We start from the raw sequence: 20,659 nt of genomic DNA, 5'->3' as shown, positions 1-20,659 counted from the left end.
TAGTTTTTTAAATGCTAAGTTGTGTTTACATAATGATATAGTATGATAATTATTGACTACCTTTGCATTCATAAGATATTCTTTCATAGGTCATACTCCAGTGTTCTTTTGACACACAGCTAATTTCCAGATTGCTATACTTTGTCTTTTAAAAATCTGTAGTCATAAATGATATTTCTCTAGTTAAAAGTGAGATTTAGTCGGTCTTTATAAGGCTTAGCATTACTGTTATGCTATTCTTATCTTTTCCTCATCAGAATAGCTTAAGTAGTGTTGGTATTATCGCTTCTTCAAAAGATCATAAGAATATTAGAATACTTACACACCAGTCACTGATCTACATGCTTCACTCTTATGAAGACATTTAATCTTTTGATGTTTCTTACATGTCAAAAGCTATAATTAACATCCTAATTTCACAAATGAAGAAACCTGAAAATAAAGAAATCAAACCATATGTGTCTAGAGCCATACAGGAAAAAAAAAGAAAAAAAGAAAAAAAGATAAGATTAAAAAAAAAAAAAACTAAGACAAGAACCTCAGGCAGTCATATTCTAGAACTTAAGCATTATTGAGTTCTATTCTGTAGCATAGAACCACTATTCTGTGCTATCTCAGCTGAATCCATCTGCTAATCCCCTTCCAATTTTTTTCTATGGAAATTGATCTATCTAATTTTTCTACTTTGTTCATTTATTCATTCATTAATTCAAAAATTGGTTCATTCAACAGTATTTACTGAATGCCTGTGACATGCCACTGTCTGTTCTAGGCACAGGGATAGATATAGCAGTAAACTAAACAGAGGGGCCTGCTCTCATAGAAGTGGTGCTATGGTTTGGGCATGTCTCCTCCAAAATTCAGGTGTTGAAACTTAATGGGCAACATGATATTATTAAGTATTATTGTAGGGCCTTTAATAAATGATTAGAGCATGAGGGCTCTTTTTCTCATGAATGGGATAGGTCTTTTATCAAAATGGCTTTACTCAGTGTTTGGCCCTCTTGCCCATATGCGTTCTGCCATCTTAGGACACAGCACTTCTCCTTTCAGCAGATGCAGCAACAAGGTGCCATCTTGGAAGCAGAGAACAGCCCTCACCAGACAATTAAACCTGCCCATATCTTGATCTTGGAGTTCTCAGCCTTCAGAAGTGCGAGGAAATAAATTTATGTTCTTTAAAAATTACCCAGTCTGTGATATTTTGTTATAGTCATAAAAATTGACTAAGACAGAAATCAGTACCAAAGAAGTGGATGTTGCTATAACAGATACCAAATATGGGGAAGTAGATTTGGAATTGGGTAATGGGTACAGGCTGCAACACTTTTGAAGTAAATGTTGAAAAAAGCCTGCATTGCCATGAATGGAGTCTTAAGGTTGATTCTGATGAGGGCTCAGAAGAAGACAAGAGCTGTAGGGAAAGGTTCATTCTTCCCAAAGATTACTTAAAGTGGTTGTGAACAGAATGCTGATAGAAACATGGTTAGCGAAGACTATTCTAATGAAGTCTCAGATGGAAGTAAGAAACAAGGTATTGGAAACTGTACAAAAGGCTGTCCTCATTATAAAGTGAAAAATAATTTGTCTGAATAGTGTCTATGTCCTAGGACTTTGTAGGAGGCAGAACTTAAAAGCAATGAATTAGGATATTTTGTCAAAGAAATTTCTATGAGCAAAGTATTTAGGGTGCTATGTGGATTCTCCTGCTTATGGTAAAATGTGAGAAGACAGAAAAAAACTGAAGAAGGAATTTATAGTTAAAAGCAAAATATAAATATTTGAAAAAATGCTCAGCCTGGCCATGTACAGAATTTTAAAAACTTGTTTAGGAGAGAAAACCAATGGTATACCCAAGAGATCATTTGATAAGATTATTATAAATAGAAGGAAGCAGGTATTATTCATTAAGACAGTGGGAGCATGACACTGAAGATATCTTAGAGGCTGCAGTGTCCTTCAAACACACAGAGTGCTAGGCCTTGAGAACAGAACAGCTGCAAGAGAGGGGCCCAGGGTGGCTGTGGGGCCTCAGGGCTTTCCACCCAAGGTTGCTGTAAGTCCTTCTTTCCACATTCTGGTACAGCGCTCACTGGCCACTTCAGCTGTGGCTAAAGTGGGCCAGGTAGAACTCAGGCCACTGCTCTGTAAGGCATGATCTGTAAACCACGATGCTATAAACAGAAGAATCCATCCACATGATGCTAATTCAATAGGCTTACAGAGTGCTTGACCTGTGGTGGCATGACTTCACCTCCACCAAGATTTCAAAGGATGACCCTCAGAGAGGCTTGGGGCCCAGGCAGAGGACTGTTGCTCATGTGCTGAATAAGGCCCTGACCTGGCAAAGCCCAGCAGAGCTGTGCGGTTGGGGCCACTGCAGAGAGCTCCCACTAGAGCAATGTTTAGTGGAGCCATGGGGGCAGAGCCACCTCAGAGAGCCTAGATCTGTACAGCCATCAGTGTGGAATGCCAGTCTTGGAGAGTTGTAGGCACCCAATTTCAACCCATGAGGGCTGCTGCTTGGGGTACACTCAGTAAAACCATGGGGCTGTAGTCTCCTGGAGCCTTGGAGACCTAACCCTTGGCCCAGTGTGCCTGGAATGTGAGACATGGAATCAAAGATTATTCTCAAGGCTTAAGATGGAGTGTTGTTTGCCCTGTTGGATTTTAGACTTATTTAAAGCCAGTTACCTCATTCTTCTTTCCTGTTTCTCCCTTTCAGAACAGAAACAGCTATCTTGTGCCCATTCCACCGCTGTATTTTGGAAGCACATAACTTTTCTAATTTCACAGATTCACAGTTAAAGGGCAGTTTGCCTCCAGATGATATATACCTTTGAGTCTCACCCATATCTGATTGAGAAATATTTAAATGAGACTTTGGACTTTAGACTTTTAAGTTGATACTGAAAATAGTTAAGACTTTGGGGGCTACGGGAATGGACTGAATGTATTTTTCATCTAAGTGGGACATAAATTTTGGATGACCGGGGGCAACACATTATGGTTTGGATGTATTTCTTCAAAAACTCAGGTGTTAAAACTTAATGGCCAACAAGATGGTATTAAGAGGTGGGGCTCTTAAAAGGTGATTAGACCATGAGGGATCCTTCTTCATTACTGAAATTAAAACCCTTATGAAAGAGCCTTCAGTAGGTGTTTGGCCCTCTTGCCCTTATGCCTTCCACCTTGTAAGGATACAGCACTCCTCCTCTCCAGAGGATGCAGCAACAAGGCGCCATCTTGGAAGCAGAGAGCAGCCCTCACCAGATAATCAAACCTGCCAGTTCCTTGATCTTGGACTTCCAAAGCTCTGGAACTATCGGAAAATAAATTTCTGTTCTTTACAAATTACTCAGTCTGTGGTATTTTGTTGTAGTAGCACAAATTAACTAAGACAGGTTGGAGAGATATAATAAATAAATACATAATATATGAGACAAAATATCAAGTACGATAAGGGGGCTTGCATGAATAGTAGTTCATTAATTCACTAGGGGATAGTCAGGAAAGTGGATACGCTGACACTTAAGCAAAGTCTTAAGGACATCACAAAGATGAGACTTCTGAAGATCTGGGTAGGGAGAACCACAGGACCAGATTTGCCTGGGATAGTTCTATACCCAGCTTCTAGTCTTGATGTAATTATTACAGCACTCCCTTTTGCTCTCCAATTCCAACTGTGTAGTCCAAATGTGTAGTTGGGGTAAGGCTCCTCCTACTAGAAGAAAATGGGACTAGGAATGGTGGTGCACTACGTTTAATGAATAGCAAATAGACCACTTTGGCTGAAAGAGGGTGTGTGAGAAGAAAATGTGTATCTCCTTGGGTCAATTTGTATAATTTACAATAGGATAAATTGTTTTATTCTCAGAATTCAATAATTATATTAACGTGTGATCAGGAGTTTCTTTTAAAACATTAATATTGGAATTTCATTTTCCTTTCAATCTGTTGGAGAAGAAAGTCTTTTTGAGGCCAAGAACTTATTTCCCTCATTTATTTAATGATTGCCTGTAATTTCTCTATACTGTTTTCTTCTTTAAGAACTGAGATTATTTACATGTTTGCATTCATTATTTCCACCACATTCCTTCTGGTCTCTGATTTTTTTCAGAGACCTGATTCTTTAACTTGATGTTTCAGGTTTCTGATTCAGTTCTCAATGTTAATGTCGTCTCTTTCCACTTGCCTATGGAATGATTTGATTCAAAAATAATTTTAATGAAGTTTTTTTTAACCCTCTAAATTATCTTTTAAAATATTCTTGATATTATTTTTGTGAAAATTGCCTTTGTAATAAGTTTTTTTTTTTTCTCTGAGCCACCAGTGCTGGTTGTTTTATTTCAGATTTCTCTCTCTGGCCACTGCACACCTTGGATGCATTGATATTGCATTCTGTCCTTCACCTCCTCTTTTCTCTTTTCATACTTGGCAGTCAGGTTAGGCTGCAAGCATCCCTCAGCAGCATCTTGCCTGTGTAGAAGAAGTAGGAAACAAGTCTCCACCATGTGGGCACTCAAAGCTCTTCTTTCCCTAGATGTCCTAGGTGATGAGTGTTAGCATTTTTTAGCCCCATGCAAAGGGATCAATGTATCCCCCTATGCAGGCTCTCCAGTCATTTCGGTAGAGCACTAAAATGTTCCCTATAATTTACCAACTGTCTGTCTCATCAATTTCATATATCCCTGTCACCCACTTCTTTTCCTAGTACTGTCACTCATGATGGATGGAATTACGTTTACCATCTTTGGGGGGCTGCTTCTACAAGGCTCCCACTGATATCTCTTCTTCCTGCTATCTATGTCCTTGCATTATCCTCCCTCCCACTTCCTTAAAAGTGGGCTGGATCTAGTAACTTGCTTTTAATGGAGAAAATATGGCAAAAGTGACAGAAGTCAGGTCTGAGATTAGGTAACAAAAGATTGACATCCATCTTGTCACACTTTTTCTCTGGCTCTCCATGCTTGCTTACCAGCTGAGAAGTTGAGAACTGCCTATGGAGGGTGACAGGGAACTGAGGGTGGCCTCAGGGCAACAGCCCACAAAAACTGGATCCTGCTGATGACCAGTGAGCATGGAAGTGGATCCTCCCTGCACTGTCCTTCCAGATGAGGCTGGCAGCAGCCTTGATGGCAACCTGCGAGATCCTGAGCCAGAGGGCCCAGGTGAGCCATGCTCAGCTTCTGACCCACAGAAACTGTGAGATGAATATTGTTGTTTTTAAGCAAGTAAGTTTTCACTAATTCATTTGCAGAAATAAATAACTAATATACCATCAGTACTATCATATTTTACCTCCATCCTCTTCCGTCTCGGGTTATCCATGCTCCTGGTGGGTGGAATTTCCCATTGTGACTCACTCATTCACATCCCTATGCCTTGGTTTATACTGTTCCTTTTCATTACTGTCATCCTTTTTTCTTAAATGGTAAACTATAAACGTAAATTGAAACCCAGTCATTGGTTTTCTCCTCTGTGAATCATTCCCTAATCACATAGACAAATTTTGTTTCTCATGTCTTGCATATACTATTATTCTGCACTTCACACAGATTTACAATCATTTTCTTTGGCCAACTCTGTTCTCAGCACCTAGGAGAATGGCTAATGTGTTATAGGTAAAAGATTAAATTTTCTTGAACTATCTTGAACCCCCTCTTTTTATGTCATTTCTATGCTCCATATACCCCAGCTGGAAAACTTCACCTAGTACTGAATTAAAGTGGGCTGACTGAGAATAAACACTTCTGCTTTTCTCAAGCAATACTGAAAATAACTTTTATTTTTATTTATGCCAACTAATATTATGTTTTGAAAGCTTGCCTGCTGAATGCTTGAAACCTTGCTCCGCTTTCCACTCTTAACATTTATCCTACTTATCCTCAATGCCCTTAAAATACTTATAGAGCTTTTCCTTCTTAATCACTTCAAAATCATTTCTTTAGAAGTTGACTTCCCTGCTGCACACTATTAAACAGAAACCACTTATTTCTTCAGATTACCTTGTTTGCTTCAACATAGGCAGCAAGTTAGTGTAGAATGCAAAATGAAAGGAATGAATAATTGCTTCTGACTTGTATGTTTTACCATAAATTTTGCCATACAAAATTCATTTTGCCAACGAATAAATTATTTAGGCTTGTTTTATAGAGTCTTGGTAGAATAACAAATATAAACACACCTTTGGTTATGAATGCAGATGCTCTAAATTTTCCCTAAATTAATGTTTTTGAAAGCATTATACTGTATATTTTGAGAAAGCATCAAAGAGATGAAACTGCTACTTTTCTAATATTGCTAAACAAAAAACGCTTTTTGAATTTAAATATATTTACTGCTCAATTTGTAATCATGTCACTGTGTATGTACAGTTACCTGTTGCTGCAATAATTACAACCAACTACACAACCTTCAAGACGTACAGTGTTTGTTGTTGTTGGTTTTTTTTCTTCAAAAGTCTCCTGGAAATCCTGCTAATATGAAGTGGGCTTGGTTGGGCTCATCTATGCATCATTGGCCAGCTATAGTGTAGGGAAAAGAAAGAGAGATCAGACTGTTACTGTGTCTATGTAGAAAGGGAAGACATAAGAAACTCCATTTTGACCTGTATCCTGAGCAACTGCTTTGCCCTGATATGCTGTTAATCTATAACTTTGCCCCAACCTTGAGCTCACAAAAACATGTGTTGTATGGAATCAAGGTTTAAGGGATCTAGGGCCATGCAGGACGTGCCTTGTTAACACAATGCTTACAGGCAGTATGCTTGGTAAAAGTCATCACCATTCTCTAGTCTTGATAAACCAGGGGCACAATGCACTGCGGAAAGCCGCAGGGACCTCTGCCCTGGAAAGCTGGGTATTGTCCAAGGTTTCTCCACATGTGATAGTCTAAAATATGGCCTTGTGGGATGGGAAAGACGTGACCGTCCCCCAGCTCGAACCTGTGAAGGGTCTGTGCTGAAGAGGATTAGTAAAAGAGGAAAGCCTCTTGCAGTTGAGATAGAGGAAGGCCACTGTCTCCTGCCTTTCCCTGGGAACTGAATGTCTCGGTATAAAACCTGATTGTACATTTATTCAATTCTGAGATAGGAGAAACACCGCCCTGTGGCAGGAGGCGAGACATGTTGGCAGCAATGCTGCTTTATTATTCTTTACTCCACTGAGATGTTTGGGTGGAGAGAAACATAAATCTGGCCTACGGGCACATCCAGGAATAGTACCTTCCCTTGAACTTATTTGTGACACAGGTTCCTTTGCTCACATGTTTTCTTGCTGACCTTCTCCCCACTATCACCCTACTCTCCTACCCCATTCCTCTTCCTGAGATAGTGAAAATGGTAATCAATAAATAATGAGGGAACTCAGAGACCGGTGCCGGTGCAGGTCCTCTTTATGCTGAGCGCCAGTCCCCTGGGCCCATTTTTCTTTCTCTATACTTTGTCTCTGGGTCTTATTTCTTTTCTCAGTCTCTCGTCCCACCTGACGAGAAATACCCACAGGTGTGGAGGGGCTGGCCCCCTTCTCGATGGGCTGGCTTTGCTAATTTCACCTGGCCTCTCTCACATGTCTGGGGCTTTGATTGAGACAACTGGGCTGAATCAGCTCTGCTCCATGTGGTTCCACAAGTCTCATCCTCTAACAGGCCAGCTTGTGCATATTCTCATGATAAAGGCAGAGGAGCAAGAAAGAATCACAAAGCCTCAACCTGGAGTACCATCACTTTGTGTTGAGGAAAAAAAAAGTCACATGTGCAGCCCAGATTAAAGGAATCAGGAAGATTTCATGTCTTTATGGAAGAAGCTACAATTTCACATTGGAAAGGACATAGATATGGGAAAGAATGAAGAATCATGACCATTTTTTTTTACAATCTATTTCAGTATGCCTACTCTTGAATGAATTTAAAACATTGTGAAATTATAAAGTCAATTTGTGAAAAGTTTAATTGATTAAGTTGCAATCAGTGTTTCCAGAGAAATTCAAACTGGAACATTTTGTTTTATTACTTTACAGTTATGGAGCAAATCTTTAAAGGCATCTTAATTATTTATGGACATTTAACAAAATTGTGATCCTACCAAGAAGAGTAAAAAGAGCTGTGGTATTTTTCCTTGGCCTTCATGAAAAAGTAAAATATAATGACTTTCTCTACTACCTTGAGATTTCAGATGAGTGTCCTTTATGTAAAAGTAATGCTGATTAAATGTAAGCTAGCTGCTAGTATATTTAGCCTCAAAAATAACATAAACCTAAAATAGTAAATAATTATTTCTCATGTGGAAAGAAATACCTCAAATTAAAAAAAAAAAATTGAGTACCAAAGAGTTCCAAACAGATTATGCAATGCCTAATCACTTTATTTGCATATTTGCAAAACCATTTTCTACATTCATGTATTTTAGTAATAATTTCTTTTTTCTGTCCTTATTTATTTATTTACTTATTATTTTGCTTTAAGTTCTGGGATACATGTGCAGAACGTGCAGGTTTGTTACATAGGTATACATGTGCCATGGTGGTCGCTACACCTATCAACCCATCATCTAGGTTGTAAGCTCTGCATGGTCTCCCTCCCCTTGCCTCCCACCCCCTCGACAGGCCCTGGTGTGCGATGTTTCCCTCCCTGTGTCCATGTGTTCTCATCGTTCAACTCCTACTTATGAGTGAGAACATGAGGTGTTTGATTTTCTGTTCCTGAGTTAATTTGCTGAGAATGATGGTTTCCAGCTTCATCCATGTTCCTGCAAAGAAATGCTTACATATGCCAGGCATTATCATACAGTATATGTGAACTAACTCTTAAAAATCTTTGAGGTAGGGAGATTAGCTACGGTTCAAAACTGTCACAACTGAGGCACAGAGAAATTGGGCACCCTGCCAAAGGTCATAGAAATAGTAGGTGGAGGAACCTGGCTCTGAACCCAGGTGATCTGGCTCCAGAGCTTCAAAGTCCATTCTCTTAGCCACTATGTCAGTTTGTCTAGTGACAGATTAGCACGGTCTCAGACTTTTCTCTAACCTTCCTGTATCGCAGGGCTGGAAACAAGTAACTTTCTTTAGTTCTGGGTTAGATCCAATAGCAAAAAGCAGTTATGAGATTTGGAAGGTGAAAGACAGGCAGAAAGCTTTACTTTGCTCCTCCAGCAGTGACAGTCGGATCTATGAGCTTCAGCAGATAGAAAGTCTTTCACTAACCTCCAGGTGCTCTGCAATCATGACTGTCAGTGCTGCAGTGAAGACACTGGTTCCACACCTTCCTGTTTTTTTCTAAAACTTGATAGAGGTTTCTAAAACCTACAGCCAGCAGCAGCTTTCCCTCATCTTTGATCCTCCAATATTTCTAATGCTTTTGTGAGCACATATTCTCTGAATTAAATGCCTTTCTGCTGTTGAAATTCTCCTTTAAGAGACAGTTGACTGATATTGTGTAGGGTACATAAATGGCTTCCAGTGAAAAATGTGATATTTGTAATCTCTAACATGCAGTGGCAAAAAAGCTATTTAAATTATCACAGAGTTTTTAATAGAATGAAATGTCCATTAAAGGCAAGTTTCAGAATGAACATCTCAGCAGCTACTAAATGGGGACTTTAGTAGAAAAGTGATGATGAAGGGGCCTCAGGTGGGTTGGCTTCTGACCTCACTGGAAAAATCCCCAAATAATAATAAGAATGACAAGCTTAGCATTTTAAATTCTCAGCTCAGCGTCTATATATACACACATTGTTTTCCCCAAAGGTTCAGCATTTAATATATTGGTTTATGCAACTGGAATAAATCTGTTTTCTTGGTTCATTAAATTCAACATTAATCTACATTAAATAAAATTATATTCTTTAACACTTTTGTTATTATACTGAGGAGGGAATCTACCTCTTCATTGTATCCCTAGGAGGGCCCAAAGAACTTTCTATTTTACCAAAGCACTGGAAAATGCATTGGTCAGTGAAGTGCCAGCATGCTCGAATATGGTTATATTCTGAAATCAGTAGATATATAATGGCTGGAGATGGTGTCATTGGAAGAGGCTCCTTGATTACAATAGGCATTATGGAATCCTGGACAGAGAGACACTTAACTGTCAGACAAAGGTGAGTGCGCTTATTCTAATGGGAGGCAGGTTGAATAAGGTAATAAGAACGTCTGACACACAGATTATTATAAAATGCTACTGACTCAAGAATTGAAGTAGGTGTACTTTCTACTAAAGTTATACTTTAGGAATAAAGATTGGACATCTGTCTCAAGTCACTACAATGGAAAACTATAGTCTCTCACCCAATTTTTGACCAGAACCAGTTCACAGGCATAAAATTTCTTTAATAAAGCGGAAGCTGGATCCACTTGAAAAAGCATCATGCATCACTGCCTCAAATATTTCCATAGATATTTTAATAAAGGAAACTGCAGTTAATTATTCAAGTGATAATTCTCTGGGGGGAAAAATAACCAGGTTTTTCAGGATTTGTGATCATTGCTAATGTGTACATTCCCAGATTAATTCTGGGTCACAAGTTATAGTGGAGGCTTATAGAGGTCAGATAGTAATAGAACATTAGCCTGAGTCTGTCTCACAGTAGACCCAGTAGGTCTGCATACATGCCATGCTCTTTTCTTCCCTTGGTGACTAAATATTCATATAAATTGGAATATCCACACTGAGCAATTAGAAGAAACCCCACTTTGGTTCCCTGTACCATAGAGTTAATACTATAAGAATAGGAAGAGCCAAGTTAAAGACCTTGTAATTTTCTCCTCCCCACCAAGATAGTAAACCAAAAACAATTACTATATCACTGGGGCATTACAGAAGTTAGTACCATCATCAAAGATTTCAAAGACACAGAGTTGTTGATTCCTCTTACATCCCTGTTAAATTGCCTATTTAAAAAGATACACAGGTCTTGGAAAATGACAAGGACTTACTGCAAATTTAAATCCCATAGTACAGAAGCCCCTAGAATCTGGTGTGCAGCTTTTAGTCTGACAAATATGTTTTCTCCATGCAAATTATCAAACTAGTCAAAAAACTAGTTTGTTTTCACTGTGCAGAGATAGTAGTATATATTTTACCTCTGCGCTATGTGAAACTATGTCTTTTCTTTAACTTTGTCATAATCTATCTTACAGGGACCTTGACCATCTTGTCATTACACTGGTCTACTAAATCAATGAAATCATATTAATCAGACCTGGGGAGCAGAAATTAGCTAATTCATGAGATGCCTTAATCAAACACATGAGTACTAGAGGATAGGAGATAATCCTCACACACACAAAAATAGTAACTTGCCACCTGAATAAAGTTTCTAGGAGAACAGTGGTCTATGGCTATAATAGTTATTCCCTCCAAAGGGAAAGACAGTTCCATTAATTTGCACCTCCTCAGCAACTAAGAAGTATTGCACTTGATGGGCTTATTTGGCTTATATGAACAATGTTTTGTTATGGATTTACTGGTGTATTTGCTGAAGGTTTATAGTTTTAGCTTATATGTTTACATTTGTGTTCCATTTCAATTTAATTTTTGTGTATGGTGTAATATAAGAGTTAAGGTTAATTTTTTATAGGAATATTTGATAGTTTCAGTACCATTTATTAAAAAGATTAGCCTCTTCTAATTGAATTATCTTGGATCCATTGTCTAAAATAAATTGACCATATAAGTGTGGGTCTATTTCTGTACTGGTGATTGTGTTCTGTTTGTCTACATGGCCATGCTTACACCAATAACACTGTCTCAATTACTGTAGTTTACAGCAAATCTTTAAACCAAGTAGTCTAGTCAATCTTGTTCATTTAAAAAAATTTTTGTTTCTTCTAGGTTGTTTGATTTTCCATATACATTAATAGCTTGTTATTTTCTTCAAAAAAGCATGCTGAGTTTTGTTGGATTGAATCTATAGATTGAATAGAGATCAATGGTGTCTGTAGATCTACTGAATCTATAGATCAATTTTAGAGAATAAAAATCTTAATAATATTGAGTTTCCCATAAATGTATACTCAAAATATGAACATGTATTCAATACTATTTATGATTTTAAAAACTAAGAGAAAAGGGAATTTGAGAAAGGAGATGTATACAAAACATACAGTGACTATAGTAATCAATGGTAAAATGATTGAATACTGTGCTCTTAGATAAGGAACAGGCAAAGATGTCTGTTCTTTCTGTTTTAACACTGTACTGGAGATATAGCCAGTGCATTAGGGAAAAAAGTATATAAAAGACATACAGATCAGAAAGAAGGAAATAAAACTGTCTTTATTGGCATAATGCATGATTGTGTACATATAAAATCCTGAATCTATATGAAAGTCATCATAAATAATAATTTAGTAAGTTCTCATGGTATAAAGTCAATTTACAAATAATAATTGTATTCCTATATACTGGCAATGGATAACCCGAAAGTAAAATTTTTTAAAGTACTTGATTTGTCATAAATAAAAAACTAAAATACATGGAAACAAATTTAAGAAAAAATGTATAAAATGCATACGCTTAAAACTATAAAACGTTGTTGGTGGATATGAAAAATCACTTTTCTTACAGAATTTCCAGTGCTATTTATAGTATTTTTGTTCCTAGGGTAAACTTTCTCTTTCTGGGGACAATTTTAGTTCACTCATAGGCTCTCTGTTCTCTGATGATCTCTTCCATGCTGTTTTCTTTCCCCCAGATCCACTTTTCTCTCCACAAAGCCTGGGGATCTGGGAACTTGAGAAACATCTCTGCTTGAAATCAGTATTGTTGTTGTCATTATTATTGTTTTCTATTTACAGATAACTTGGTTTGAAGTTGTTGACAAAATAAGTCAAATTCTGTAAAATATTTGAAGAGATTTATTCTGAGCCAAAGCCGAGGACCATTGCCAATGACACAGCCCAAGGAAGTCTTGAGAACATGTGCCCAAGGTGGTTGAGCTACAGCTTGGTTTTATATATTATAGGGAGGCACATAATATCAATCAATACATGTAAGATGTACACTGACTGGTCCAGAAAGGCTGCACAACTTGAAGCAAGGGGCAGGGCTGTTCTAGGTCATAGGTGGATTCAAAGATTTTCTGATTGTCAGTTGGTTGAAAGAGTTAAGTTATTATCTAAGACCTGAAATTAATAGAAAGGAGTGTCTGGTTAAGACAAGGGGTTGCAGAGAGCAAGATTTTTATCATGATGATAAAGCCTCCAGGTAGCAGTCTTCAAAGAGAATAGAATGTAAGTGGTTCTTATTAGACTTAAAAAGGTGCCAGACTCTTAGTTAATCACTCCTAGATCAGGGAAAAGACCTGAAAAGGGAAAGGGATTCTCTACAGAATGTAGATTTTTCCCACAAGAGACAGTTTTGCAGGGCCTTTTAAAAATATGTCGAATAAATATATTTTGAGGTACAATACTTTGATTTCCTCCAGGGCCTGCTATTTGTCATGTCATGCTATACTAGAGTCGGTTTGAAATTTGGTATTTTATTGCTACAAAGAGTCTGTTTTGTCAGTCTTAAGGTGTCAGTTTTAAGGTTAATGCTGTTCGGTTGTGCCCGAATTGTAAAGAGAGGAGTGTATAATGAAGCATGTACAACCCTCCTTCCCATCACAGACTGAATTGTTTTTTCAGGTTAACTTTTGAATGCCCTTGGCAAAGAAGAGGGTTCCATTCAGCTGGTTAGGGAGCTTAAAATGTTAATTTTGGTTTATATAGTACTCTGCCTTCTGCAATGGCAAAGGATTTGTGTGACATTATTTGTTCTTGGTATGTATAGTTTGGAGATTGAGACAGCACTCCATGTGTTCACCAACGTGGATAATCTCAAAACTCCTTTGATTAGAATATTTATGAAGGATTAGGGTATTCATTACATAGGCATGATTTGTTAAATCATTGGCCACTAATGATTAAATCAACCTCAAGCCCCTCTCCCGTCCTTGGAGGTTTGGATGGAAGTGCTAAAAGCTCCAACCCTCTAATCATGATGTTGGTTTCCCTCACAACCAGTGACCCCCACCCTTAGGGGCTTTCCACAAGTCACTTCATTGACTGAAATTCAAGTATAGTTGAATGGGGCTTGTTATGACTAGCAAAAAACTATCCTTTCACATTTTTAGAAGTTGTGTCAAGAGCCAGGAACAAAAACCAATTATATTATGATAAAAGGTGCTCTTACGGCTTTTACCACTAGCACTTACAAGAGTTTCAGGAGGTCTGGCTAGGAGCTGCGAAAGAATACCAAAATGTGTATTCTTATTCTATCACAGTACCTCAATAGATATTTGGAATTTTTGACATAAATATGAATTTATAACACCTAAGACAGCATTGCCTGTGGATCATAGCTTTTTAAGATGATCTCTTAGTTGCCATACCATATCATACCCAAGGCTACAGTTATAGAAGGTTTTTGAAATTCTCCCTCCAAACATTTTCCAGCTGTCTAAACACCAAACAACATATTCTGCAAATCAATGGCAGTCTGTTTTCTACAGCTTTAGCCAAAAGATTATTTTCTAGACCGTTTTATACATTTTTTAACAGAACAACCACCCTGCAAAATTCTACTTCACTATATCTTGGCAAGCTAAATTAAAATATTGTTCACACTGAATGTAGTGGAACACATATGTGTCTTTTATGAGGACACTAAGTTGATGCTCCTTTGTAGATTCACCAAAAGACAACCAAAGACACAACACAGCCTTGGCATTGATTGCAAAAGATGCTATTTGATAAATGTACTTTGGCTTCTGTTTCCAAATGATAATTTTCAGAGGACAAGTTCTCTTAATAAAAGTAAGTTCTACCTTCAAACAGTTCTATTTTTAAAGTTTTGTCCTTATTATTCACTTTCAGAGAAAACAATCCAATTATGCTGTGTAATAGAGCAGTAAAACCATCAAACACAAGGGTAAAAGGTAGGTTTGAAAAATCAGGGAATGAGAACTTTCTTCCTTTTGCTTGTTGGAAGATTCATTGATATTGACTACCCTACATATCTTCTTTCACAGGATCTTCAAAAGTTGTGAACTAGGATAGATGATAGTATTCTAAAACAGACACTGCATTAACTGGCAGAACAAGAAACCTGACTCCTCATTGTGGCTCTATAAGCAATATAAGTATTTGTAAATTTTAATATGGTCTGTGAAATTAGGAAAAACATTACATTCTAACTCTAAAGCTTCACAATAATTCCAACAAAACTCATGCTTACTGAGAAGTAGTAGAAAAATATTGAAAAAAAAAAGATAAAGGAAGAAGTTATTTCACATTTTGACCACATTACCAAAGTATCATTAAAAAAAATCAGAACTCATGTCACTTGGCACCAGCCACTCCATTTAAAATATAATTTTCTCACACAAGAAGCTATCCCCAAGTAATTGTAAATAGTTAATATAGATGTTTCCCTTTTATATATCTTTAAGCAGTTTGTTCATTTTCTCCATCAGATTCTTCTTTCATTCCCACACAGGAGGTCTACAATTTTACACAGGCATACGTATTTTGTGAATTGGCCAAATTAACACTTGTGAGAAAATAAGAGGCCAAGAAAAATTAAGATTGCAATTTATGTTTTAAGAATCTTTATCTGATTAAAAATAGTTCATGATCATTGGAAAACATAGAAAATATAAACAAAAAAACCAAAAACCCAAATTACCCCCTCCTAGAGATAACTTATTCTCTACTCCTGAAATCTTCTCTTGGGTAAGTTGCCTGACTCCTCCCTCACTTCTTCAAGAATCAGGAATTTGGGTAAAAGAAACTAAACTTGAATGTCTCTGGCCTTTCCGTTGCTCCCTATTGGATCTTGCTGCCAATAAAGTGCATATGCTCTCTGTGCATTTATGTATATGTGTGTATATATATGTCAGAGAGATGACCTGTACATATACCTATATATGTGTCTGTGTAATATACATGTGTGTGTAATATATACACACATAATATAATATGAACTGTAATATATATCAACTTAGTCATCTCCCTGTAATGAGAGATTGAGTGGGGGAAATCTGTCAAATTTAGTAATAACTTTATTCCTTGCCCACAGTCCCTAGACACATTCTCAAATAGTTAGTTTCAACAGAAATAAAACTGATATTTTGACGTCTATATGTTTGCATCTATCCTAAATGCAAGCATATACACTTCTGTGTCTATCTCTAAATAGCTCTAAATTCAGATGAGTGGAAAGAAGGCTACTATTTGAAATACTCTGAAAGATCCAACTATTATTAAAATATATGCAGATATTTCTATAATTTTTATTCATTCATTACTCATTTAGGATCTTCTGCTGTGACTTAAACACAATACTCGAGCTTAACAGTTTGCATTAAGCTAACAATCCTGTATAAAAGACAAAACATTGAGCAAGTAATCACAAAGATTATGAGTTCTGTGATTTGGGAAACCTGGGCAGTGGGGCAAATTAGATCAGGGAGAGCTAAACCAGATCCCAGACTGGGCATGCCCACTTGGAAAAGGGTTAAATCAAAACCTTAGATATGAGATGCTCACAGTGCAGACTAGGGGCACATTGTTAGAATTGCAATCTGTAGAGACCCAAGTTAGCCCTGGGCAGTGAGCCCATGGAAGATGCTTCAGGACCATCACCAGAAACCATTCTGCCCTCCTACAGCTCTGGGCCTATGACGGAAGGGGCAACCTCAGTGATACTTGAAATGCCTTCAGGGTTTTTCTTCCATGGTCTTGATAAATAGCACCTGGCTTTTATCCATATTAATCTCTTTAGCAATTGTCACTTGGCCACATCCATAGTGTTCACTTCTGAAATTTTCTTTTTTTTTTTTTAAATTATTTACATAACTAAGCTGTGAATTTTCCAAATCCTTTCACTCTGTTTCCTATTTAGTATAAGTTCTTTATTGAAGTCATCCCTCACATCTCACTGTATATGGTTAAAAGCAGCCGTGCAGCAGCCTGAATGCTGTGCTGCTTGGGTATATCTTCCGCCAGATATCCTAGTTCATCACTTTTAAGCTCTGCATTCTGCAGAGCCCTCAGGCTTTGGGCACTCAGTCAAGGTCTTTACAACTGTAAAACAAGGATGGACTTTACCCCAGTGTCTAAAACATTATTTTTAATTTCCCTCTGAAACTTCATCAAAATGGCCTTTACCATTAATATTTCAATCAGCCTTCTGGTCACCACCCCTTATGTAATCTCTAAAAAGTTTCATGTTTCCCTACAGCTCTCCTCTTGTTTGGACCCCTTACCAGAGTTGCCTTTAATGCTACATTCATAGCAATCTAGGCTTTTTCTAGCCTGCTCCTCCAAATTCTTCCAGCCTCTACCCGTTATCTAGTTCCACTGCTTCCACCTTTTCAGCACTTTGCTATAACAACAGCCTCACTTTTCAGTACGAATAGTATCTCTTTTTTCTGCTGTTATAATAGAGTACCACACACTAAGTAACTTATGAAGAACAGAAATTTATTTGGCTCATGGGTCTGGAGGCATGGAAGTCCAAAAGGATGGTGCCAGCATCTGGTGAGTGTCATCCCACTGTGGAAGGGTAAGCAAGTATGTGAGACATAGAGAACAAAAGGGGGCTGGACTAATCTTTTCATCAGGAGCCCACTCCTGCAATAACTAGCCCACTTCTGCAATAATGGCATTAATCCACTCATTAGGGTGAAACTCTCATGACTTAATCATCTGTTAAAGGCCCCGGTTAGCAAAAATATTATATTGGCAGTTAAATTTCAACGTGAGTTTTGGAGGGAGCTCTCAAACCATAGCATTATTTATATTTTACAGTGCTGAAGCAGGAAAAGTATAAGTAACTATCCAAAGTTATGACAGGGCCAGGGCTCAAATCTATCCAGTCTTTTCATTTAACCAAATCATGGCAGCTGTTTTTTTGCCTACCTGCGGTATTTACCACATGATTATATTACATATTACTTTCCCATTCTTTAATTAATGGGGTTTTTTCATTATTTTATTATAAATAATACTGCAATAAACATCTTTATACATATCTCCTTATGCATATATAGGGCATATACATTTTTAATTGTATGAAATCAAATTGCTTTCCAAAGTGAGTAAAAGCAAGTAAAAATTTTCATTACTCCACACCCTCATCAATACACACAGTTCCCAACATTCAAACGTTTAACTTAGGATTTTTCTACTTTATGATCATGTGAAAGCCATATGCATTCAACAGAAACCATACTTTGTGTACCCATACAACCATTATTTTTTCTCTTTTCAGTGCAGCATTCAGTAAAGTACATGAGCTATTCAAACTTTATTATAAAATATGTATTGTATTAGATGATTTTTGCCCAAGTGTAGGCCAATGTAAATTTTCTGAGCATTTTTCAGGTAGGCTAGACTAAGCTACAATGTTCAGGTTAACTGTACTAAATGCATTTGGGAATTGCAACATTGTCAACTTAACCATGGGTTTATTATACATCATAAGCTGAGCAGCATCTGTACTTGGCTACTCAGATAACCTGAGCAAAAAGAACAAAGGCAAAAATATCACACTATCTGATTTAAAAATATATTATAAGGCTATAGTAACCAAAAGAGGAATGGTGTTGGTATAAAAATAGACACATAGACCAATGGAACAGAATAGAGAACCTGGAAATACTCCCTGCTGTGGGAATGTAAATTGGTACAGCTATAATGGAAAACAATGTGGAGATTTCTCAAAAACAACTATAAATAGAATATCATTCAATCCTGCAATCACTACTGTGTATTTATCCAAAGGAAACAAAATCAGTATATCAGGTATTTACAGCGAACTGATTTTTGACAAAGGGACAAGAACACAGATTGAGGAACAAACACCCTCTTCAATAAATTGTACTGGGAAAATTGGATACCCATATGCAGAAGAACGAAAGTGAAGCCATATCCTTCACTATAGGCAAATATCAACTCAACATGAAATAAAGACTTAGATTTAAAACTATAAAATGACTAGAAAAAATAGGGAAAACAATATAGAACATTTGTCTAGGCAGAGATTTTTATGGCTAAGACCTCAACACAGGCAACAAAAACAAAAATAGACAAATGGGATTAGTACAAGCTAAAAAGCTTCTTCTGCACAGCAAAGGAAAAAAATGAATGCAGTAAAGACTACTGAATGGGAGAAAATAATTGTAAACTATTCATCCAAAAAGGCACTAATATCCAGAATATACAAGGAATGAAACAACTCAACGGAAAAAAAAATAATAATCCCAGTAAGAAGTGGACAAAAAACATGAATAGAGATTTCTTAAAAGAAGACATACAAATGGCCAGTGGCTATATGAAAAAAATGCTCAACATCACTAATCATTAGGAAAATGCAAAACAAAACCACAATGAGATATCATCTTACCCTAGTTTGAATGGCTACTATTAAAAAGACAAAAAATAACCAACATTGGTGAGAACGTGGATAAAAGGGAACACTGCTGAAAGAAATCACAGATGACATAATCAAGTAGAAAAACATTCCATGCTCATGGATTCAAAGAATCAATATTGTTAAAGTAGTGCTGGGATAACTGGCAAACCATATACAGAAGAATGAAATTAGACCCCTACTTCTCACCATACACAAAAAGCAACTCAAGATGGATTAAAGACTTAAATGTAAGACCTAAAACTGTAAAAATCCTAGAAGAAAACCTAGGGAATACACTTCTTGACATTGGCTGTATTAGTTCATTCTCATGTTGCTATAAGGACGTACTCTAGACTGGGTAATTTATAAAGGAAAGAGGCTTAATTAATCCACAGTTCTGCAGGAGTGGGGAGGCTTCAGGAAACTTACAATCGTGGTGGAAGGGGAAGCAAACATGTCCTTTTTCACATGGTGGCAGCAAGAAGAAATGTCAAGCAAAAGGGAGAAAAGTCCCTTATAAAACCTTCAGATCTTGTTAGAACTCACTCACTATCATGTGAACAGCATGGAAGTAAGTGCCCCCATGATTCAGTTACCTCCCACCAGATCTTTCTCACTGCATGTGGGGATTTTGGGAACTACAACTCAAGATGAGATTTTGGTGGGGACACAGCCAAACCATGTCATTCTGCCCCTGACCTCCCAGATCCCATGTCCTCACAATTCACAACACAATCATGCCCTTCCAACAGTCCCCTAAAATCTTGACTCATTCCAGCATTAACTTAAAAGTCGAAGTCCAAAGTCTCATCTGAGACAAGGCAAGTCCCTTCCACCTATAAGCCTATAAAAATCAAAAGCAAGTTGGTTACTTCCTAGATACAATGCGGTATAGGAATTGGGTAAATACACCATTTCACATGGGAGAAATTAGCCAAAACAAAGGGGCTACAGGTCCCATGCAAGCCCGAAATCTAATAGGGTAATTATTAAACCTTAAATTACCAAAATTATCTCCTTTAACTCCATGTCTCACATCCAGGTCACACTTCCATACATTCTCTGAAATCTAGGTGGAGGTTCCCAAACCTCCATTCTTATCTTCTGTGCACCTGCAGGACCAACACTACATGGAAGCTAACAAGGATTGGGACTTACACCCTCTGAAACCATGGCCCAAACTGTACATTGACCCCTTTTAGTCATGATTGGAGTGGCTGGGACACAGGGCACCAAGTCCCAAGGCTGAACACAGCAGGGG

The 20,659-nt window shown here is 37.4% G+C and overlaps 1 protein-coding gene across 1 annotated transcript in view; it reads right to left on the bottom strand.

The window, feature by feature from the left end:
• NPFFR2 (neuropeptide FF receptor 2) overlaps positions 1–20,659 on the bottom strand; it is a 102,531-nt gene that overhangs the window by 61,343 nt on the left and 20,529 nt on the right. The window lies entirely within an intron of this gene.

Source organism: Papio anubis, chromosome 3, assembly GCF_008728515.1.
Source record: "Papio anubis isolate 15944 chromosome 3, Panubis1.0, whole genome shotgun sequence".
In the NCBI taxonomy this organism is placed as follows: Eukaryota; Metazoa; Chordata; class Mammalia; order Primates; family Cercopithecidae; genus Papio; species Papio anubis.
Note: the sequence above shows the minus strand (reverse complement) of the source record. Positions and strands in the feature narration are given on the sequence as shown.